General features: G+C 43.8%; 1 long non-coding RNA gene across 3 annotated transcripts in view; it reads left to right on the top strand.

The window, feature by feature from the left end:
* LOC132502872 (uncharacterized) overlaps positions 1-18411 on the top strand; it is a 61835-nt gene that overhangs the window by 16378 nt on the left and 27046 nt on the right. For 2 of the 3 annotated variants that reach the window (XR_009534534.1, XR_009534533.1), the window contains exons 3-4: positions 5021-5140; positions 12075-12696. This is a non-coding gene — a long non-coding RNA (uncharacterized LOC132502872). Of the gene's footprint in view, positions 1-5020; positions 5141-12074; positions 12697-18411 lie in introns of those variants that run through there. The other variant, XR_009534535.1, reaches the window with a different exon arrangement.

Below are 18411 nucleotides of genomic sequence, written 5' to 3'. Positions count from 1 at the left end.
CCATGGCGTTGTGCCTTCCTTTAAGACTCATTCTCCAAGTCTCTATGTATCTTAGTGGTTAGGAGTTCAACACAGCAGCATATTCACAATAGCCAAAAGGTGGAGGCAACCTAAGTGTCCTTCCATGGGTGCAGGGACCAAAAAAAATGTGTTCCATACATACAATGGAATATTGTTCAGCCTTAGAAAGGAAGGAAGTTCTGGCACATGCTACAACATGGATGAAACTTGAAGACATCATGCTAAGTGAAATAAGCCAGTCACAAAAAGACAGATACTGTCTGATTCCACTCTCTAGAGAAGTCAAATTCTGAGAGACAGAAAGTGGAATGGTGGTTGCCAGGGGCTGGGGAGAGGGAGGATGGGGAGTTATTGTTGAATGGGGACAGAGTTTCAGTTTTGCAAGATGAAGAGAGTTCTAGAGATGGATGATGGTGATGCTGCACAACAGTGTGAATGGACGTAATGCCACTGTACTGCAGTTAAAAAGGGTTAAGATGGGGTTTCCCTGGTGGCGCAGTGGTTGGGAGTCCGCCTGCCGATGCAGGGGACACGGGTTCGTGCCCCGGTCTGGGAAGATCCCATATACCGCAGAGCGGCTGGGCCTGTGAGCCATGGCCGCTGAGCCTGCGCATCCGGAGCCTGTGCTCCACAACGGGAGAGGCCACAACAGTGAGAGGCCCGCGTACCACAAAAAAAAAAAAAAAAAAAAAAAAAAAAAAAAAAGGTTAAGATGGTAGATTTTATGTTACGTGTATTTTAGCACAAATAAAATTTTAAAAGCAAATAAAGAGGGAAGGTGCTGATGGAAAGACTACGAATCAAGTGTGGGCTCTGCTGTTTACTAGGCTGTTGTGGATCTTGGCCAGGTTAACCTCTCTGAGTTTTAGTCTTCCCATCTGTGAAACGGGGATAATGATGTACTCCCCTAGGGGTGGGGGGAATTATGAGGGTCACTAACTCGTGTTTGTAAGCCACAGGGCACGCTGTCTGCACTCAGGAAGTGTGGCTGTTATCGTGCAGGTGGATTTCACTTATTCACTGCTCCGGAAAGCAGTCTTTCCCCTCAGACACTCTCATAGAAGCATTTGGGACATTTAGCCTAATAGCAAGGTCATATGGACACTAACAAAGCAGAATGACTGGGGACCCAGGACGGTGCGTGTATAAGCTTCCTGGGTCTTCCTGCCTGGGGGTCAGCTTCCTCCCCGCCCACAGTGAAGCATTCTCAACTGTACTTTAGGCAACTTCACTGTATCTAGACAAAGGCCTTCTTAACTGACCCTCCCTCCCAGAGAGACACTTCTCCGTAAGTGTAAAACCTCCAGTATTCTCCTTTAGACTCTTAGGGAGAGTTGATAATTGTTGACAGCAACAAGCATTCATTTTCTTTTGTTTTGATTAAACAATACTTTGATTGGAAAATGCTTCTTGGTGCAGTAATTAATGACCGGCTCGAGCTGCTAACGCCAGAGGTAAAGCAAAAGGCACTTAACCCAGCTAGCATTAGCTACCAGGAAATGTTAGACCTGCAGGGTAATCCCTGCTGGTACAAACTCTAAAATGGGGAGGAAGAAAAAGAGAAAAAAAAAAAAAAAACCTAAGCAGTTTCTTCTTGTGCAATGAAAAGTTTAAAAATGGAGTGTTGTGTTGCCATAGACAAAATTCCTGGCTCTGGGCTGTCCTCCATGCCTGCATCCAGCCGCACAGCAATTAGACACGGTTTTCAGCAGGGCAGCTGAGCCTCCCAAGTACCTATAATGAATATCTGCAGCTCCAGGCTCCCGCGGAAATCCTCAAGCCTTCACTTGTCACTATAATTTCCTTGGGAAGTGTTTCTAATTACATATTTCTTGCTGCCTGCTCCAGGTCAAGTCTTCTTGTATACAATATTCGAATTACATAAAACCACAAAACAGTGAGAGCGACCCTGGAGTGGTCCAAATTGCTATGTAGTTGCTTTTAAGTTAGTAGTTAAGCATTACTGGGTGTAATAGGGCATCGTTTGCATGAGCAAAAATAACTTTAAAGGAACGTGCCTCATTCTTTTTAAATCTCTGTAGAGGTCAGACCCATTTCAGCAAGACATTTATATAATAACAGAATTCCCAACTCCAACACATGGACCGTTTAACTATTATAGCAGGGTCTTTGTCAAGAAGAACTTAATTCTTTTGTATTATCTCCTGGGACCTGCCATTTAGGGAACTTCTGGCAGTTTAGTTCCCTGGAGGGGGACTGTTAGTTTAGGTAGTTCTCCAAGATGTAAGACAACCTTCACCCACTAATTCTTAGAGAAAACTGAAGTCAAATGAATCTCAATCCAGATGCTACTGTATGGATGTTAAGTTTTCTTTGGAGTTGAGTAAATTGGAGGATACTTCAGCTCTTGAAGAAGAGGCAAAAATGGTTTTCTAAAAGGGTGGGTTGGCTAGGGTTGCGGGTTCCCCCCCTTACAGGGGAGGGGTCTAAGTCCACCACCCTCTCTACCTTGCCTTGTGTTATGGAAGATTGAGCACCTGCAGGACCCAGAGTTACTGACTACCTGATCGTCTTGGTGGGCCTAAGGAGTTGTGCTCAGCTGAGCCCCCAGTCAGTGCCCACTGGGGGAGGGCCGGTTCTGGCCCTGGCTTGCAGCTGATGCTGATGCTGATGCAAGAACATGTTCCAACCCCATTCCCTAAGGAGTTTCAGCAGAAAGTGGCAGCCCTGCAAGAAACAGCATTTGCTCTAGGCTTGCTTCTGCCCACTGGCTCCTCCTTCCAGTCTCTAAATGTTGAGGCCTAGGGTTCAGTCCGGGACCTCTTCTCTCTGTCTTCACTCAGTTCCTAAGTGATGTCATCCAATTACGAGGCCCTGAATCAATACCATCTGTAGCAGATTGTGTTTTCCAGAGTTGGCCACAACAATATCTCCATCCCATATGCTCTTCTACAATGTGGTCTTCACACTCTTTCCATGGAGAGAAGGGATCTATATCCACCACCCTCCCCATCCCACCTTGAATCTTGGCAAGCTCTAGCTCTCTGGTAGCCCAGAGGATGAGGTGGAAACGATGCTGCATGACTTCCAAGGCTAAGTTAGGAAAGCCGATGCAGCTTCCACCTTGTTCACTGGTACACTCACTTTTGGAGCCCTGAGCTGCCATGTAAGTAGTCCAGCTACCCCAAGGAAGCCCAAGCCACATGGAGAAGCCACTCTAAATGTTCCAGCTGACAGCCCCTGCTGAGGTCCCAGTGAATAGCCAGCCTCAACTGCCCGATTTGTGAGTGAAGACACTTCCTGGTGATTCTAGCCCCAGTCATGTTGCTTCAAACCCTTGAGTCTTCCAAGCTCAGACCCAAAATTTGTGGAGTAGAAACTAAACATTCCTGCTGTGCCCTGCCCTGAATTTCGAACCCACAAATTGGTGGGTAAATGAAATAGCTGGGTTTTTTTGTTTTGTTTTTGGTTTTGGTTTTTTTTTGGCAGTACGCGGGCCTCTCACTGTTGTGGCCTCTCCTGTTGCGGAGCACAGGCTCTGGACACGCAGGCTTAGTGGCCATGGCTCACGGGCCCAGCCGCTCTGCGGCATGTGGGATCTTCCTGGACCGGGGCACGAACCCATGTCCCCTGCATCGGCAGGCGGACTCTCAACCACTGTGCCACCAGGGAAGCCCTGAAGTGGCTGTTTTAAGCTAAGTTTTGGGGTCATTTCTTATACAGCAGTACTATCTGGAACACCATCTGTATGCCAATGACTCCCGAGTTTATATCTCCAGCTTAGGGCCTCTCTCTGAGCTCTAGACTCACATATCCCACTGTTGATTTAGCTTTTTCACTTGGATGTCAAACAGGCTTCTCATAGAACATGCCTCAGATCCAACTATTGACCTACCCTGCCCTGCAAAGCTACCCTTCCCTCAGGTGTCCTCATCTCAATAAATGACACTGTCACTTCCCTGAAACCCAATTGCTCAGACTCAAAATCTAGACATAGTCAGTGACTTTTCTCTTTCTCTCCCAACTCCCATCTGATCCATCAGCAAATCCCATCAGCTCTACTTTCAGAACATTTCCCAGATAGGATTACTTCTCACCTACTCTACTGGTATAACCCAAACCCAAACTGCATCTTCTCTGTCCTGGATTATTGCTCTAGCCTCCTAACTGGTCTCCCTGCTTCCACTCCTGGCCTGTAGTCCTCACCTCCATCAAGTCTCCAGAAGGCACAATAAACATCTCAAGATGTAAATCACAGCAGGAGCCTCGACGACTCCTTATTCACTCATCTGATTGTTGACCAGGAATCTAGCTGGGGCTGTAGTTGAGAACACTCACATCCAGCCTCTCCATGTGGTCTGCACTTCCTCATAATATGGTGGCTGGGTTCAGAGACCAAGTGTCCCAAGAGAGAGAAGGAGAGCCAGCTAGGAGTGCATCTAGGATTTAGCCTTGGGCGTCATGTAGCAGCACTTCTATCACATTCTACTGGCTGAGGCAGTTATGAAGGTCCACCCAAGTACAGAGGCAGGGAACACAGACTCCACCTTTCCATGAAGGCTGTTAGGGTCACACTCTAAGAGGAGCATATATAATGGGATATACATTGGTGCGGCCATCCTTGGGAAGTATAATCTGCCACACTGTTCAAGAAGATTTAACTACATAAGAAAGAAAACCGTACACCAAAAAATTCCATAAGCATAATGTAAATGCAAAAGACAGTATAAAGAAATGCTAACTCTTTTTCCTAAGCCCCTCACTGAGCCCCTCCTCTAGGCTTTGTGGGTTGATTACAGGCATATTTGGCTGGTTAACATTTTATTTTTTATTTATTTTTAATTTATTTTGGCCACGCCACGCAGCTTGTGGGATCTTAGTTCCCTGACTAGGGATTGAACCTGGGCCCTCTGCAATGAAAGCGCGGAGTCCTAACCACTGGACCACCAGGGAATCCCCCCCCCCCGCTTTTTTTGTGTTAATACTGTGGAGGGAAATTGAGTCTAATGTGCCTGCTTCCTCTTTTCTCTGAGGGCAGGAAGAAGAGAATGATGTCTCCTTCATCTCAACCTATAAGGCTCGCTTCAAATGATACTTTCTCCACAGACCCTCCCTGACTTCCACTGTGTGAACACTGAGTTTTTCCCCATCTCACAAGGTACTTATACTTTCTTCCTTGTATTTCAGTTATTCATCTGTCTCTTTTAAATCTTACCTCTCTTTAATTCCTCCAGGGTATACTGAACTATAAATTTCTCAAGGGATAGGGACTTTTTTTGGATTTATCACTGTTGCTTTTCTGCCCTGGTCTTTGCACTGTTCACATGTGTTAATTATGCAATGTGTGCTGGTGGAATTCATGAAGAAGCAGTTGTGTCCAGTGTCTGTCTCATCTATATTTAATAATCCTGGAATGTAGTAGGTGCTCAATTAAAACATGTTTTTGGTGAATGGATTGTGATCTACTAAGTACAGGACAATTTAAGGGGGAAGTAAGCATAAGAGCTGGTCCCAGCCTTCAGTTACTATTTATACCTTGCCCAACAATGAAAAAGCTATCACAAGGTAGGGCATGATTATGATTTTTTGACAGAAGTCTGTGGGACTTAGAGAAAGCTTTTCTAAACCTATATAGCCAAAGTCAGAAAACATAAAGGAGAAGACTGATTGTTTCTACTGCATAAAAATGAAACACTTCTGTACATTAAAAAAAATCATAAATACAAGTAAGGCAAATGGAAAGCCAGGAAAAACGTGTCAGTATATTAACAAAACGTTACTATCTTTAATATTGGAAGAGGTCTTCTATGTCAGTAAGAAAAAGACAAACATTTTTTAGTTAGGGAAAGAATATAAATACTCAAAACAAAAAGAAAAATATAAATGGTTAATAAACAGAAGAAAAAAAACCTTTAACCTCATTAGCAATCGTAGAAATTCATAGGAAAACCACACTGAAATAACATTTTTCTTTTATCAAATTGGCAAACTATTTTTGTTCAGATAATCTGCAATATTGGCAAGATTAGGAAGACTGAAAATTGATGTTTAAAATGGACATGGTTTGTAATCCAGCATTTCAACATCCCCAATTTATGCCAAAGAATTTATTGCTGAGGTTTGCCAAGATCTGTACACAAAGACACTTCATGAAGTACTGATTTTAATAGCAGAAAATTGGGATTAATGTCCAGCAATTGGGATTAAATTGGTTAAATAAATCATAGCACCACCCTGTGATACAACATTATATAGCCATTTCAAGTGCTGATATGAAATAATATTTAATGAAGTGGGAACATATTCATGTTACATAGTTAATTTAAAGTTTCAATTTATCAAGCAAATGTAGAGTCATTTTCTTTTTCATCACATATATTTCCATAATCAAAAACATGCATAGAAGCCTAGAAAGATTTACATAAAAAATTTTAGGATTGGGGGCTTCCCTGGTGGTGTAGTGGTTGGGAGTCCGCCTGCTGATGCAGGGGACACGGGTTCGTGCCCCGGTCTGGGAAGATCCCACATGCCGCGGAGCGGCTGGGCCTGTGAGCCATGGCCGCTGAGGCTGTGTGTCTGGAGCCTGTGCTCCGCAACGGGAGAGGCCACAACAGTGAGAGGCCCGCGTACCCCCCCCCAAAAAAAAAAATTTTTAGGATTCTGTGATTTTATTTTTTCTCACCGCTTTTTTGTGTTTTTAAACTTTCTAGGGAATTCTCTGGTGGTCCAGTGGTTAGGACTCTGTGCTTCCATTGCAGGGGGCACGTGTTTGATCCCTGGTCGGAGAACTAAGATCCCGCAAGTAATGCAAGCTGTGTGGTGCGACCAAAAACAAAACAAAGCAAAACAACTTTCTACAGTAACATTCTCTTCTATCCAGGAAAAAAAATACCATTATTTCTTTTAAGTGGTGTGGAAGTTGCCCCTGCAGTATAGGTGGGAATGCCAGTTCTGGCTATTTCCTTTGAAAATATCTCTAGGTGCCATGGGTACACATTTACAAGAGCCCATTTCTCCTGAGAGTAGAGTGAGGGTGGGAGGAATTTTGGTGAATGTTTGTGCTTGCAGCTTGTCCTGGAGTAAATCTTTAAGACTGTGGGAATAGGTGCTTTGCACTCTGTTGAGGTGGCGAATGTATGTCAGGTTTCCTGTCCTTCTGTCTCTGTCACGTGCAAGGATCTGTGAGTGGAGGGGTTTCATTAATCTGAATGCATCTGCAACCCCATCAGGAGCATTTCAGTTTCATGGGCAAGTGGTTTGCTTTATTTGCTTTATTTGCTTTATTTGCTCCTGAAGAAAATAAAGGGATGATACAATTAGTTCTGTCCCCCGCATGTGGGGGTGGAGCTTAAGTGAATTACAACATTCTGTGGCAAAGTAAACATGAAATGGGCGTGAGAAGTTGGATAGCAAGAGGAAAGCAAAGTTTACTGATTTTCTCCTTTATTTGGCTCTCAGGTTTACGAGGATACACAAAAGTCGCACAAAGAAATCTGATGGGAATCGTCTCTAAAACTAAAAAATAACATCACCACTGATTCATCCTTCATGAATCCCTCTGACTCTATTTCCAAATATAAGCTCTATATAAAACCACCCCGTTTCACTTTGGAGACCACTAAAATAAGTGACTATTATAGGACAGAAAAAAAGAAGATGTTTTAATAATATGTGTGTTCAGATGCTTGCATCAAATGTTAAAAACCCATCAATTCACAATGCAGAATACCACCTGCCCACAGGTACAAACAAAAACGTTTCCTTTGCTCCAAGGGATCTTTTTTCCATTTTATTATTGCTAGTATAAGAGATCAGGAAATGTCTTAAAATGCACAAGTGGTTTTGCTGACTTTTTATGTGGTTTCTTTTGAATTCAGGAAGCTTTGAATGACATACATGAGCTTTGTACAGATGTTTCTAGAAGGCTTATGGCTCATCTCTGAGGTTCCCAGAGAGTGGTCGGCCCCACATCACACCTCATGGGACCCCATGGCCCATGACAATGAAATCAAAGGAGGCTGTAATTTTCTCTCAGCCTTCTTTGGGCTTGAAAACTGGAAACAGCACAGAAGACCATACATTCAATGACACATCAGATTGGCATCTTGCCTGTGCCAGCAGCCATGCCCACGAGCTGTCATGGTGTGGTGTGTTACAGTCCTTGACCTGCTGGTGTTTATAGCTGGGGGTGAGAATGGAGCCAGGGAGGGGACATTAATTTAATAGGCTTCTGGGTGTTTCCATTCTTATTTCACTCTTGGACAAGCCGAAGAAGGAAATGGTTTTCAGCAACCTCTGTGATAAAACTATTTGCTTATTCAACTGAGTTATCTCTAAAAAATGTTAAAGGACAGTTTAATAATCACTGTCCCCCAACTGTCTCTCTCTAAATATAGTTCACATATATGAACCATGAATCTCTCTCTTCCTTTCCTCCACACTCTCCCCGAGTTTCCCCCAAACTGGCCTACTTTAGCTCTTTTCTCCTCTCCTTTTTCTCATCTTTTTTCCAATGGATTTTTCCTTCTTCTTCTCTAGCAACTCTCTGTTCTTCCCCATGTAAATCAAACCAGCCTACCTTGGCCATTCTCATGTTCCTCCCTAACTCGAACACCACACACAAAGGCCCAGAGTCTCCCGGGAAAGGTAGAATTCTCTTAATGGGTGTGATAACTCCAAGTATTAGATACTATTAACTCACCGGACAGATGAGAAACCCGGACATAGAGAGGGCAAGTAACTTAGCCAGGGCTGTGCAGCCCTCGAGCAGCAGAGCCAGCCTTCAAAATTCCTCATTCCAAAGCTTGGGCTGTTTCCAAAGTACAAGCGGAGGTCCTCAGGGAGGGCTCCGGGTGGATGAGGAACAGAATTAAGTCATATTTACCGACAGCCACATCCTCTTAGATTCACGGAGCGGCTTCCATGCCCAGGACAGGAAATAGCCCTTCTCCCAGGAAGCCCCCCGTGGTGTGTGTCTCAGGCGACACACACATTGTGGAAAAAAAGCATTCTTGTTCTCAGAGGCGTGTATCTGCACAGCGCCAGGGGACCACTCACACTGTTTTCCCATGAATGGTGCCCCCTGGAGTTGTGTGAGGGCTCGGCCTTAGCTGCACAGTTGCTTTATTTCTCACGTTGCTTTTTTTTGGAGGTCTTGAGGGGAAGGACTGTGACATCTGCTCTTGGAATGTTTCCAGCCCTGCTGAGGTTCAAAGCCCACATCTGTTCCAGGGTCTTTCACTTCTGGTTCCTCTCAGTTCTCACTGATACTTCGGGCGGGGACCGATAACCTAAGCTTAAAATTCACGTTGTCTTAAGAGCCTAGAAGAGGCAACTCGTGTAGTTGGAAGTATTTGAAAGACTCTGAGAAAAACGTATCCCAAAATGTATGTGTGAATATACATTCTCTAGAAGTTACTGTCGTGTAAAGTTCAGAAATAACCACTTTTAGGTGAGAATCTATGAGTCATTTTGGTGAACGTGGGGTGGGGGAGGGGAAGAACAGGAAGGGAGGAGACTTCAAGTTTTCTGTAGAAATAATTCGAGGGTAGGGGCATCTTCTCTCCCTTCGTCCCCCTTAGGTAGGTTTTCCGACTTTGCTGGGCCCATTAGAGTCTGAACTCCGCTTTCCTGTGGCCGAAGGGTCACCGCAGTTTCCTAGCTGAAACTCCTGGGAGCTGGTGACCAATGGGAAGACCAGCAACAGTGAGAAAAGCAGCCTCGATCTGTGGACCAAGGGCAGCTTTAAATGAGTGAAATTCCCTGTACTTGGGGTTTGAATAAGCCTGTGCGTCCTAACCCATTTTTGGTACCTGTATTTGATCTGCTTTTAGCATGATGACCAATCAACAGACAATTGGCTCACAAGAGCCAGAAGGGAAGGGAAGCTGAAGGAGGCTTCTCGAAAGCAGTGCTACCTAAAACAAAACCATTTCTCATGGCTGGCTTTCATCTGTCAGAAAGCTTTGCACGTGAGATCAGGGGTATTGAAGCAAGAAGAAGGGAGGTATGGCTTTTGTTCCTCTCTATTCTGAATCAATAAAAGTAACAAACCTTGTGTGATTACAATAAGAAATATATACTTGGTCTTCCTCACCAGTTCCTGACACAGAGCTCCTAAATCCCTTGGAATTCCCTGGATGACAGGGACTCTTTTATTTTTTCTTAAACATCTTCATTAGAGTATAATTGCTTTACAATGTTGTGTTAGTTTCTGCTGTATAACAAAGTGAATCAGCTATACGTATGCATACATCCCCATATCCCCTCCCTCTTGTGTCTCCCTCCCACCCTCCCTATCCCACCCCTCTAGGTGGACACAAAGCACTGAGCTGATCTCCCTGTGCTATGTGGCTGCTTCTGACCAGCCATCTATTTTACATTTGGTAGTGTATATATGTCCATGCCACTCTCTCACTTCGTCTCAGCTTCCCCTTCCCCGTGTCCTCAAGTCCGTTCTCTACATCTGTGTCTTTATTCCTGTCCTGCCCTTAGGTTCATCAGAACCATTTTTTTTTTTTTTTTTTAGATTCCATATATATGTGTTAGCATACGGTATTTGTTTTTCTCTTTCTGGCTTACTTCACTCTGTATGACAGACTCTACGTCCATCCACCTCACTGCAAATAGCTCAATTTCATTTCTTTTATGGCTGAGTAATATTCCATTGTATATATGTGCCACATCTTCTTTATCCATTCATCTGTTGATGGACACTCAGGTTGCTTCCATGTCCTGGCTATTGTAAGTAGTGCTGCACTGAACATTGTGGTACATGTCTCTTTTGAATTATGGTTTTCTCAGGGTATATGCCCAGTAGTGGGATTGCTGGGTCATATGGTAGTTCTATTTTTAGTTTTTTAAGGAACCTCCATACTGTTCTCCATAGTGGCTGTATCAATTTACATTCCCACCAACAGTGCAAGAGGGTTCCTTTTTCTCCACACCCTCTCCAGCATTTATTGTTTGTAGATTTTTTGATGATGGCCATTCTGACCGGTGTGAGGTGATACCTCATTGTAGTTTTGATTTGCATTTCTCTAATGATTAGTGATGTTGAGCATCCTTTCATGTGTTTGTTGGCAATCTGTATATCTTCTTTGGAGAAATGTCTATTTAGGTCTTCTGCAATAGGAACTCTTTTGTTCTAATTAGGCTCCTCTTGTCTGGCCCCTAGGTAGCTTCAGCATGGGACTAGTCTCTGGAAAGGCCAAGCCATGATTAGAGGCATGGACCTATGGGGCAAAAGGAGGGGTTAGAGATGGAGTTCAACCACCAGTGGTCAATGACTTAATCGATCACACCTACGCAATGAAACCTCCATAAAAACCCCTAAACAATGGGTTTTGGAGAGCCGCTGAGTTGATGAATGCGTCTTGGTGCTGGGGGGTGGGGGGCAGCAGACGCAGAAATGGCATGGAAGCTCTGCATCCCTCCCCCATACCTTGCCCTATGCATCTCTTCCGTTGGCTGTTCCTCCGTTGAAGTCTTTGTAATACACCGTAAATAGTAAAGTTTACCTGAGTTCTGTGAACCATTCTAGTGAATAATCAAACCTGAGGAAGAGGTTGTAAGAACCACCAAATTTATAGCTGGTTGGTCAGAAGTACTGGTGACAACCTGGGACTACGGCCAGCATCTGAAGTAAGGGGAGTGTGGTTTTGTGGGACTGAGCCTTAAACCTGTGGGGTCTGCACTAATTCAGTGGAGTTAGTGTCAGAATTGAATGGAATGGAATTGTAGGACACCCAGTTGGTACAAGAACTGGAAAATCGGTTGGTACAGAGGAAAAAAATCCCCTCATTTGGTGTCAGAAGTGGTATGAGTGGAAACAGTACACCTTGTTACAAGTGTTCTTTGTTGAGGACTGAGAATTCTGCAACCTTGAAACAACACTGGGGTTTCAAATAGAGCAGGCGGGGACAATTAATAGCCTTCTGGCTGTGTCTGTTTTTTCACTCTTGGACAAGCAGATAAAAGAAGATGGTTTTAAACAGCCGGTTTGATAAAACTATTAGTTCATTTGAGGTTTTGGGAGGGTTGTTTTATTTTTTTAAAGATAAATAACTGTTAACTGCTCTACCGTGTTGTAGGGCTCATGCCTGCCCTGTTGTCCTGGCTCCGGCAACAGTGGGAGAGACTCAGCAGCCTGGGATCCAGAAGTGACCTGCTGGCTATGTTGGTGACGCTGGACAAACAGCTGGGCCATAGACCACATACTTGAGGAATGTTTTCCCAGCCTGGCCAGGGGAGGCTGCGCACTGTCCCGGTTTGTTCATCTGCTTTCTGCAGCCAGTGTAGAAGAAGCAGGTCCAGCTTTTTCTTTTCCAGGGGCCGTTGTCACAAATCGATGATATGTACCTCCCATTCAAAGTTCTTCACATATTGTTATGCTATATAAAAATCACATTCTATTTGTCATTTATGTTTTTTAGAATCAAAGTGTGTTCACTATGCAAAGATGAGTTGACAACATATTCTCTAAACATAGCTGAAGAATGTTAAGAAACCGGAATAGGATTTTAGAGAGAAGCACACTTGCTTTCAATGAGTAAAACTCCATGTGCTTGGGGTATGAATAAGCCTGAACATCATAATTCATTTTAATATTTGTCTTTGATCTGCTTTTTGCATAATGATCAATCAACAGACATTTGAGTGACTACTTGAAGAACCTTTGATGTAGAAAATGCTAGGCTAGAATCATGTTCTCGTGCCCTATTTGGAATCTATGGAAAAGAAAAGTATTCTTTCTCGTTTAGTGTTCGGGAGAAATCCCTTCATCAATTTATGTTGGTATTAGCAATTCAGAATCTACTAAAATGCGGAACAGAATAAAATTAAAAGTTCATAATAAAGAGCTGAGTACAGGCTTTCTAAAAACTCAGTCATCAGCACATTAAAGTGATTTGTCCAAGCTGTGGTCGTCTTAGAAACTGTCTAGAAAACTCTGTCTTCATAGAAACTCTCTAGTCACGCACCGCCCCCCGCCCCAGAGTGTTTTTTTGCTCAACAGTAGTACATAGACATCATCAACTGCTTTGAGTTGCCAGTTGTTTTTCCCAAGAAAAACATGCTGTTGTTATCAAGTATCTATGTTGTGAAATTTTTACAGCTTCTCAAAAGCTCTTCATGAAGAGAAATGTTCTCCAGCAAGGATAGCAATCACAGCCTCAGACATACACACACACACACACACACACACACACACACACACACACCCTTATCCTTCAAAAATACAGAACATTCATGCCTGTGTCAACATGATTTCAGATAAGCACCAACCCACGAACCCAAACATGGTGTTGGCAGAGCCAATAAACAAAGAAAAAGCAGTGTTCTATTTGCCTCCACCTCATCCGCCACCATGGGCACTGTATTTTAATGCATTTTTGTTAGATAGCCAACCGTGCTGTAATTTGTGTCTACTTGGGCCTTTTGCTAGGAAGTATAGTTTCTGATTTTTAGAAGAAAAAATTTGTTTTCTTAAAGACAGAACTGTGAATGTCAGTCACTTAATGAAGGCAAAAAAGGTATATGATATGAGGTTTTAAGAAATCACATTTGGGGCTTCCCTGGTGGCACAGTGGTTGAGAGTCTGCCTGCCAATGCAGGGGACACGGGTTCGTGCCCCGGTCCGGGAGGATCCCGCATGCCGCGGAGCGGCTGGGCCCGTGAGCCATGGCCTCTGAGCCTGCGCTCCGCAACGGGAAAGGCCACAGCGGTGAGAGGCCCGCGTACCAAAAAAAAAAAAAAAAAAAAAAAAAAAGAAATCACATTTAGGGGACTTCCCTGGCGGCCCAGTGGTTAAGACTCTGGGCTTCCACTGCAGGGGGCACGGGTTCAATCCCTGGTCCAGAAACTAATATCCTGCATGCCGTGCAGTGCGGCCAAAAATATAAACTAAAAAAAAATCACGTTTAGAAGGAACACAGTCATTTATTTCAGGCTGTCATGAGTATTACTGCCCCAGCAGATACATGAATTACACAGCAGGGTCTTTTTGGTCACAGTTTGTAGCATGACTCACCTAGATTTACCAACTCCCGAAGGAGCTGATGAAACAATGCTTTAAAAAAAAATAAATTGCACATCTATTTAAATTTTAAAATACTGTAGCACTTTCTGTGACAAAAGTCCCCCAATTCCCATTTAAAAACTTATATGGTGTTTTCTCCATGAACATGGATTGCCTTTCTGGCTGGACTCTAAGCTTCTTCTTTTTTTTTTTTTTAAGTGAAATATAGGTGACATGCAATATTATATTAGTTTCAGGTGTACAACTTAGTGTTTCACCATTTATGTACATTATGAATTGATAACCACAATAAGTCTAGTGACCATCTGTCACCATGCAAAGTTACCACAATATTATTGACTACATTCCCTATGCTCTGCATTACATCCCTGTGACATTTATTTTATAACTGAAAGTTTGTACCTATTGATCTCCTCACCTATTTCAGCCAACCCCCCATACTTCCCCTCTGGTGACCACCAGTTTGTTCCCTGTATCTATGAGTCTGTTTCTGTTTTGTTTTTTGGATTCAACATATAGGTAATATCATACAGTATTTGCCTTTCTCTGACTGACTTATTTCACTTAGCATAATACCCTCTAGGTCCACACATGTCTCAAATGGCAAGATTTCATTGTTTTTTGTGGCTGAGTAATATTCCATTATGGGTATAGATATAGATATTATATAGCTCCACATCTTTATCTATTCACCTATTGATAGACACATATTGTGTCCATATCTTGGCTACTGTCAATCAGTGGACATAGGTGTGCAGATACCTTTTCAGATTAGTTGTTTATTCATTCAACCACTCTATGTCTTTTTTTTTTATATAAATTTATTTATTTATTTTTGGTTGTGTTGGGTCTTCCTTTCTGTGCGAGGGCTTTCTGTAGTTGTGGCAAGCGGGGGCCACTCTTCATTGCGGCGCGTGGGCCTCTCACTGTCGTGGCCTCTCTTGTTGCGGAGCACAGGCTCCAGACGTGCAGGCTCAGCAGTTGGGGCTCACGGGCCCAGTTGCTCCGTGGCATGTGGGATCTTCCCAGACCAGGGCTCGAACCCATGTCCCCTGCATTGGCAGGCAGATTCTCAACCACTGCGCCACCAGGGAAGCCCTCACTCTATGTCTTTTGATTGGAAGCCTTTAGTCCATTTATGGTCAAAGTAATCATTGATAGGTATGTTATGTATTGGCATTTTAATTATTTTCGAATTGTTTTCGTAGTTCTTCTCTGTTCCTTACTTCTCTTGTTCTCTTCCCTTGTGATTCGATGACTTTCTCTTGTGCTATGTTTGTATTCCTTTCTCTTTATTTTTTTGTGTCTCTGTTATAGACTGTTGGTTTACAATTACCATGAGGTTCATGTAAAATAACTTATGTATATAGCAGTCTGCTTTAAGTTGATGGTCGCTTAATTTTGAGCACATTCTAAAAAAACTACATTTTTACTCCCCCTCTCACATTTTATGTTTTTGACATTGTATTTTACACTTTTTTACTCTGTGTGTCGCTTAGCTAATCATTTTAAATATAGATGATTTTACTACTTTTGTCTTTTTTTTTTTTTTTTTTTTTGGTGGTATGCGGGCCTCTCACTGTTGTGGCCTCTCCCGTTGTGGAGCACAGGCTCCGGATGCGCAGGCTCAGCAGCCATGGCTCACGGGCCCAGCCGCTCCATGGCATGTGGGATCTTCCCGGACCGGGGCATGAACCCGTGTCCCCTGCATCGGCAGGTGGACTCTCAACCACTGCGCCACCAGGGAAGCCCTACTTTTGTCTTTTAACATTCATACCACCTTTACTATACGCTTGCCTTTACCAGTAAGATTTTTTCTTTCATAATTTTCTTATTTCTAGTTATGGCCTTTTCTTTTGTGTCTAAAGTTCTTTTAACATTTCTTGTAAGGCCAGTTTAGTGGTGATGAGCTCCTTTAGCTTTTGCTTGGCTGGGGAACCATCTCTCCTTCAATTCTGAATTATAACCTTGTCAGGTAGAGTTTTATTAGTTGTGAGTATTTTCTTTTCAGGACTTTTAATAAATGGTGCCCGTCCTTTCTGGCCTGTAAAGTTTCTGCTGAAAAATCAGCTGGTAGTCTATGGGGGTTCCCTTGTATGTAACTAGTTGTTTTTCTCTTGCTGCTTTTCAGATTGTCTCTGTAACTTTTGACATTTTAATTATAATGTGTCTGGGTGTGGTTCTCTTTGGGTTCCTCGTGCTTGGGGCTTTCTGTGATTCCTGAACTTGGGTGTCTGTTTTCTTCACCAGATTAGGGAAGTTTTCAGCCATTATTTATTTAATAGGTTTTCTGTCCCTTTCTCTCTCTCCTCTTCTGGGACCCTATAATATGAATGTTAGTACACTTGATGTTGTCCCAGAGGCCCCTTACACGATCCTCATTTTTAAACATTCTCTGTCTGTTTGCTGTTCCAATTTGATGATTCCCAGTTCCCCGTCTTCCAGATCACTGATACCTTCTGGATCCTCTGCTCTGCTGTTGATTCTCTCTCGTGTGTTTTTCATGTCAGTTATTGTATTCTTCAGTTCTGACTGGTTCTTTTCTCTATTTTCTATCTCTTTGTTGACGTTCTCACAGAGTTTATCCATTCTTCTCCCGACTTTGGTGACCATCTTTATGACTATTTCTTTGAATTTTTTATCTGGTAAATTGCTTGTCTCTGTTTCATTTAGTTATTTTTCTGAAGTTTTGGCCTGTTCTTTCATTTGGAAGGTGTTCCTTTGTCTCCTCATTTTACCTAACTCTTTGTGTTTGTTTCTATTTTTAAAAAATATTTATTTATTTATTTGGCTGTGCTGGTCTTAGTTGTGGCATGTGGGATCTTGGTTGCGGCGTGCGGGATCTTTGTTGTGGAATGCGGGATCTTTAGTTGCGGTATGCGAACTCTTAGTTGCAGCGTGTCCATCCCCTGACTAGGGATCGAACCCTTGAACCTGGGTCCCCTGCACTGGGAGCACGCAGCCTTAGCCCCCGGACCACCAGGGAAGTCCCTTTGTGTTTGTTTCTATGTGTTAAGTATATCAGCTACATCTCCAGATCTTGAAAGAGTGGTCTTATGTAGAAGGTGTACTGTGGGGCCTTGTGGTACATTCCACCCCCCATCGTCAGAGCCACATGCTCCAGTGGGCTGTGTGGGCAGTGTATGCCCTCCTGTTGTGGTTGGGCCGTGATCGCTGCAGGTGCATTGGTGGGCAGGGTTGGTTCTTAGCCATGCTGGCTGAGAGGTCCTGTCACAACTGCTGCAGGTGTGCTGATATGCAGTCCTGGCCCCCAGTGTTGCAGTGCCTGGCGTGACTGTTGCAGGCATGCTGGTGTGCAGGGCTGGCCCCTCCTGGAGCGGGAGCCACCCCCTGGAGTGGGCACTGGTGCTGGCCAGGGTGGCCTGCCGGGTGGGGGAGGGCAGGAGCCACTTTGGACGGGCTGGCTGGGGTGGGCAGGTTGGGCAGGGCTGGTCCTCAGGGGAACACCAGGGCAGGACACATGGGGTTAGCTAGTTTGATGAATAACAACAGACGTAGTACCCACCGGCACCAGGCCAGCTAGGTGGAAGGAGAATTTTTTAAATGGCGCCCAACAGCATTTCAGTTCCAGAGAAGGTTCCACCAGATCGCTGCCCCTCCAGCACATACCCTAAAATTAGTCAGTGAATCACTTGGAACTTTACAAGCTGCTGCCTCTGTGCCGGGCCTCTGAGCCAGTGAGTTTGTGCCCAAGCTCTTCAAGATCAGCGTCTCAGTTTCCCACAGGCCTCCAGGTCCCCTGGACATAAGCCCTCTGACTTTCAAAGCAAGGCCTTATGGGGGCTTCACAGTGCAGGTCCCCTACTGTAGGGGGGCTTCCGCAGCTGTGCTATCCCTCCTGCTTTGTGGGTGTCTGCTTGGGGGGTGTGGGTTCTGACTAGACTGCGTCTCTGCCCCTCCTACCTGTCTCACTGTGGCCTTTTCTTTCTATCCTTAGTTGTAGAAAGTTGTTTCTGCTAGTCTTCAGGTCGTTCTCGGGGACAGTTGTTCTCTATGTAGTTGTAGGTTTTGTGTGTCCATGGGAGGAGGTGAGCTCAGGTCTTCCTACTCTGCCATCTTGATCTGGAAAACCCGGGATCAATGCTTTTTTAAAGCTGATTCCAGATACCATACTGCTACTGATTCAGTTACCAGCATTTTAGTAAATATTATTCCAAAACATTCCAGTCTATCATTCATGATGACTTAATACAATTTCTCTATCAGGTCTGGTGCCAATTTTTAGAAAATAAAAAATGAATAAATAAAAAGGTATGTATCAAAGCTTAGAGAGGAAAAGAGAACATTTTTGGACAGATTTTTCCCTTGGATTTGATTACATGAAAGCACCCAAAGACCATGATTTCAGTTCCCTCTCCAGGTAAAATGCT

This window comes from Mesoplodon densirostris, chromosome 15, assembly GCF_025265405.1.
Source record: "Mesoplodon densirostris isolate mMesDen1 chromosome 15, mMesDen1 primary haplotype, whole genome shotgun sequence".
In the NCBI taxonomy this organism is placed as follows: Eukaryota; Metazoa; Chordata; class Mammalia; order Artiodactyla; family Ziphiidae; genus Mesoplodon; species Mesoplodon densirostris.
The sequence above is the reverse complement of the archived record's forward strand: the minus strand, read 5'-3'. Positions and strand labels throughout refer to the sequence as shown.